Source organism: Hyposmocoma kahamanoa, unplaced genomic scaffold (assembly GCF_003589595.1).
Source record: "Hyposmocoma kahamanoa isolate Upper Pololo Valley unplaced genomic scaffold, ASM358959v1 263, whole genome shotgun sequence".
NCBI classification, from domain to species: Eukaryota; Metazoa; Arthropoda; class Insecta; order Lepidoptera; family Cosmopterigidae; genus Hyposmocoma; species Hyposmocoma kahamanoa.
Genome location: NW_020653766.1, coordinates 1381561 through 1387719, shown reverse-complemented (window position 1 = coordinate 1387719; position 6159 = coordinate 1381561).

Genomic DNA, 6159 nt, shown 5'->3' with positions numbered 1-6159 from the left:
AAATTGAAGACTACGTGTTAGATAAAGATGTATGGAAAGACGACATGGCTCCAAAATCCACACAAATTTGATTCAAAGTGTATTTCATAGCATTTAAGTTTATTTGAAAAGAGCAATCCCTAGAGTTTCTTGCTCGTTCTTCTCAAGGAGGTCAGCGTAGTGAACGAGCAGTAGCTTAAATGTGACGTTTTCAAGCATTGACTTACACATAAATGGACGACGGGTCTAATACGAAAGCCACGAAAAAAATGTCCCAAGTCGGCCTATTTAAACGTAGTGACATGTAAAGGAATATGAAAAAGCTAAAACGTTGAATTTAAATTGTAATGTCATCGCAGTACTGTTTAATTTTGCTTGCTTCGCTGTCAGTCGAACAAACGAAGACTAAAGCGTGAATGACGCTCTGTATACGATTTTAACGCCCTATAAGTTCGGACACTTTTTAGCGCGGACCCGAGGTCCATATAATTGTAAGTCAATGTTTTCAAGTGTAAATTTATTTTACCTATGGAATAAATAATCTTTGACTTTGACTTTGACTTATGATATAAAGATTATTTGTAGGAAGTGGAACTATGTTTTTGGGTCCAAATCGTCTATATTTGTTTTTTCAAACAAACCAACGTTGCCAGTCGTGAACTGTAAAATATTTATTTAACTTTAAGCTTCGATTATTTAGCTTTAATCCTACGTAGGCTAAGACAAACCGTGTCTCATGACGCTGCAATGATGGCTTATCACGGTTACGTCTCCTCTGTATTAAGTTATGGGCTTATACTGTGGGGGAACTCCGTAGATGTAGGTAGGGTTTTTATAATACAAAAAAAATGCATTCGCGCAATTTGTGGCGCTAAAGCAGATGACACATGCAAGCCCCTATTTAAAAAACTAAACATCTTACCTCTCCCCGGTATGTATATCAGAGACATCTGTGTGTTTGTTAAGACTAATCCTAAACATTTTAAAATACGTGGCGAAATATTTCAAAGACAAACACGGCCTAAAATTATGAATCAATTATATCAACCTCGTTGCCATAAAATAATTTACACAAATAACTGCTACAACATGTGCATTAAGATTTTTAATAATTTACCAAGTGACATTAAATTACTACACGGACATAATTTTAAACTACAATTGACAAGATGGCTTATGACACATTGCTTCTATAGTAATAAGGAATACTTTGAATTTAGAAATATTTGACATTTTAATTAACTTCAATTACCTGTACCAATAAATTCCAATATATTTGCACACCTGCTTGCAGGTTGAATACATTGTACCAATTTAATTTAAGACCTGTATATTTACTGTATTTTGGCAAATAAACATTAATCTAATCTGATACTAACTTAGCTCGAATTTTATTTTTTCCCGTACTAATAATAAGGTTCATTTTGCTTGGGGCGATCTGCAGAGACACTCGCTTTATTTCAGAACTTATTTTTTTACAAATGAAATTAAAACCATTTGAAAAATGTATACCGTATAATATACATGTTCTATTTAGTTCAGTTGATATTTAAAAAATCATTGGTATGTAAGTACCTGTTGAATGTAGCGGTTTTCTTGTAAAATTTCGAGGTAAGTTTGTGTTTTTTGTATACAGTAATCCTCAATTTCATTATATATTTTTTCATTGAACACTTTTACTGTTTAAGATCAAACTCCGAGCACTTCCAGGTTTATTATTATTATTATTTTTGGTTATTTCAACCGATTTAACGAATCTTCACTTATTGTAGCGCATGCGATATAAGATAGATAGATAAAAGCTTTATTCACCACCATGACATCAGATACATGATATAGGCATTAACTTATATATAACAATAATGATATTCTTATCTACTAATATTACACTTGGAAGTCATGACAGTGAAAAAGACGCTGGCTTAGCATAAATGACGCGGCTGCCCGCGACGCTGGTAATCTGCCAGGACCCTATACGACAGAGACGCCACTCGCAATCCAACAAAAATCTGATTTCATTTTTAAATTATTAATTTTCAATTTTCAATCTTCTTCCTCCCAACCTCCACACATAATACACTATTTGCAGTCCTGAAACGAGGTACAGCCAAGAGCATAATAACTTTGGACCTTGGACCGTTCCTATCGCAAGCGGCACAGAGTTGAAATTAAATCTTAAATGTCAAGCATGACGCGCTCCCGACCCTGTACGTGGACAAACAAGAGACAACCGCAAATACCCTAGCCACTCATATCCCCAATTTTTGCATAAAGGCTCACCTTTAGATCCAGGACAGCTTACAATAGAGAAACTTCATCAACAAAAGCAACAGAAGCATAACTATTGGTGCGCGTGGTTAATGTAACTCCGCAGTATCTGCTTACCCCATTCGGCGCGTGACAATATGTATAGCTGAGAAGGTAAATACTTGAATCACTTCTGGTAGGCGCCCTTGACCGTCCGATGATGCGGCTGATCAATTAAAAATATGACGATGATTTCGAAGGTCAAACTTCTGATTAGCACCGATTAGATCAGTTCACAATTCAAGTTCCGAGTTTGTCGTAAAGATAGTCACATCCGACATCCTTAGATTGGTCATCGGTTGATGATACACCAGCGTGACGTCATTTTCTTGTTTTACCAAGAAATCTGCCAGTCTGTTTTGTACCGACGAACTGGAAGGATCTGTAGTGAATTTATTATTTATACATTACGTGTAAAACGTGTTTTGTAGTGCATTGTTTGTTCGAGTTATTATTTAGGGTTATTCCAGTGTTGTTCTGTTTGATGAATGATTAGTTGTTTTGTCAAGTTCTTGGATTGTTTTTTGGGTGTATTTATTGGTTTTTATTAATAACATTAAAAAGTATAGTCAATTGAGAAGAATTGGTAAGTTTATTCCGTCAATAATATAATAATAATACCACTGTCTGAAATCCCGGATTTATTGTTTTGTATTTTATTTTATATTTTTCGAGGTATAGTAGCAATTACAATTTTGTAATTGTAAATAAAAATGTAGTTTTTTCTATTTTGAATTTTGTCTCATTTTTAATTAATTCGAGATTTATTATTTATAACCTCCGTGGTCAAGTGGCTTGCACACCGATTTTCACTGTGTCGACATCTCTGAGGTCCTAGGTTCGATCCCCGGCCGGGTCATCCACCTTTCTATATTGTCTCGGGTCTGGGTGTTTGTAGTTATAACTTGCTTTGCGATCAGAGTTAATATATGAGAGAGGTATTATTCACTTTATATAAATATTATGCAACTCTAGGTAAATATACTGCTTACTCCGGCCTATGGTTTTAATATACTCTTCATTCAAAATTTATTCATATTCAAAGTTTAGTAACAAACTAGCTAAACAAGTTTACAAAATACCTGCTTACGTAGGTATATTATTAGGTGTTTTATGTATATACAGACGCTATACTGCTATGATGGCGTGTTATGGTATGCGTATTTAGCAGAAACAATGTTTGTCAAGTTGGAAGTCCATATAAAGTCGCTCCCTATGTATCCAGGCAGGGTCGCTAAGAGGTGGATGGAAGTAGGGGCGCTTGTAGCGTAAATTAAACGACCGTACTTCTCAATGATATATGTTTATTACTAATACCACAGTACAATACGGTCATATCTGCTAAATGACAACTTCTCAGAAAGAGAGGTCCATCAATTCACCGAACGAAGTTAGTCGTTCGCATTTTTAAAAAAGTGACAGTACGAAAAAGTCGGAGCTTTAAATCGCAAAGATCGGAGGGCACTGTCACGGCACCCGTCACCCTGAGACACAAGTTGACAAATCCCATGTGTGTTAAAATTTTACCAGCACCCTTATCTTTCGAAACTGGAACAAAAAAAAAGTAAAGGTGGCAGCATTCCCCTGGACGAACTCATTCACAAGGAGCTCTACTGCTGCAAAAGCTAGTAATACAATAATATAAAAGAGGTACAAATAATATAAAACACACCCTACTAGCACTAAACGGTCAAAAGTCCAGGTACTTATCCCAAGATGGCCTATACGCGTATAAATATCTAACTTCACAGTTTTAAGTTGGAGTTTAACATGATAATAAATAAGGAAGTGCGGTTAAATGGGCCATAAAGAGAATGACGTGCAGCCAGTCTATATCTGAGAAAGCCCGAATGGCGGTACGTAATGGTGTGTAGGTTCCAACGCTAATGCATGGGAGTGAGTGTTGGTTGTGGCAGAACAAGCATGAGAGTACAGTGAATGCAATTGAAATGAGATCCTTCAGAAGAATATGTGGTGTGCGGCTGTGTGACAGAGTGAAGAATGCTGTGATCCGTCAAAAATGTGGTTTGAAACAGGATGTAGTGACAAAAATAGAAAAGGGTATGCGGATGAATGAATGTAGATTAACAAAAGAAATACATAGAGCTAACGTAGACGGAATCATTGGAAGAGGACGGTCACAAAAAACATTCTCCGATCAAACTGAGATTGTTCTTAAAAAGGCTGGAGTGTCACAACAAAAATAAGAGATATGAAAAGATTGATGAATGTAAGTGAAGAAAGAGAGGTTTGTAAGGATAAGTGGCGATCGACAGTCTCTGCCTATCCCCCAAATGGGAATCTAAGGGCGTGAGTATATAAATAAATAAATAAGTAAGGACATCCTCTCGCTTCGAGAATTTTGATGAGAATGATGACGAAACGACCCAACGTTAGGGAAAAGGAATTCGAAAACGATTCAAAATTTTAAAACGGGCCTGGAGCTAGTAAAGTGGGTGATAAAAAAGTGGGACAATGATAAAGGAGGTCGCATTGTCACATAATAAACCAAGTATACGAAAATTAAAAAGAAACTTTCTTTTAATTTGAACAACCGAGTCGGGGCGGGGAAATGCAGAGCTAATCGACATGAATGTGAAATAATGACACGTTATCGCATTACATGCGTGTTTTATCATTATCCTTATCCATAGTTCGACTTCCGTCACTATTGAATTGTAGTGTGTGCAATTCACCACGATTTCGCGCTAGTTTCACTTATCTATGACTCGCGACGTTGACAATGTTGTAGCTCGTAAAGAAATAATTACGTATTGAATAAAAATGTATGTGAAGACGACATGGGTCTAGATTAGAATTGTATTCCATTTATTATTTTTTTCTGACACCAAGTAACAGGACGAACAAGCGCCCCTGACCCATAGCAATTGCAGTGCAATTCAGAGATTCGTAAGGGTCTGACCACCACTGCGCCCGTCATCCTGGGACCTAAGTTGACAAGTCCCAGTCGAAACGCAGTAATGCTCACATTAATTAGATGTTATGTATGCGAAGTATAGTTTACATCCATTCGATGACCACTGAGGTCCAGGGTTCGATCCCCGGCCGGGTCAATATAGAAAACTAACTATTGTATATTGTTCCGGGTCTGGGTGTTTCCGATTTCCAAAACACAAGTGCTTCTGTTACTTATTTTGGAATCGCAGCAACGTATATGTAACGTGATGTGTAATATTTATATTTATTTGTATATTTAATTATATTATACCATTGTAAATACAATGTTAAGAATTATCGAATTTGGGTTAATTGGTATTCAATTTATAAATAATATACCTACATACATTTCTAATGTTAACTTTATTGAATATGACCTTGTTTACTATCATGATATTCAATTATTTTTACAAATATCGAACACTAAAAGTATTCTATTCGTTCGTGGCTGTATAATTGGCAATTTCAATCATTCCTGTAATCGCTTTATCTATTTGAAGAGAACATTCTACCTATTGTCTTAAGTTCTTTCGCAGCATTGTTATGATATACCTAACTCACAAAATTTTGCTAGCAGTAGACCTCCACGTGAACGAGCTCGTCCAGGGAAGTACTACCACTTTACCTATGTCTGCCGCCACGCAGCAATGTCAGTATTACTGCGTTCCGGTTTTGAAGGGTAAAGGTGCTGGTGAAATTATATCTCACTATAACTTCATGTCTCATAGTGCCGGGCGCAGTGGTAGTACCTCTCAGATCTTTGCGATTTAAAACTCTGGTGTCCACTTGCACTAAACTTAAGTATGTCTTAAACCAATGCTTAAATTGATAAGACACTCTTAAAACAATGTATTAAGAGTGTCTTTTGCATTGCAATTATTGGTTTAAGACGTACCTTTTTTTTTTTTTTTTTTT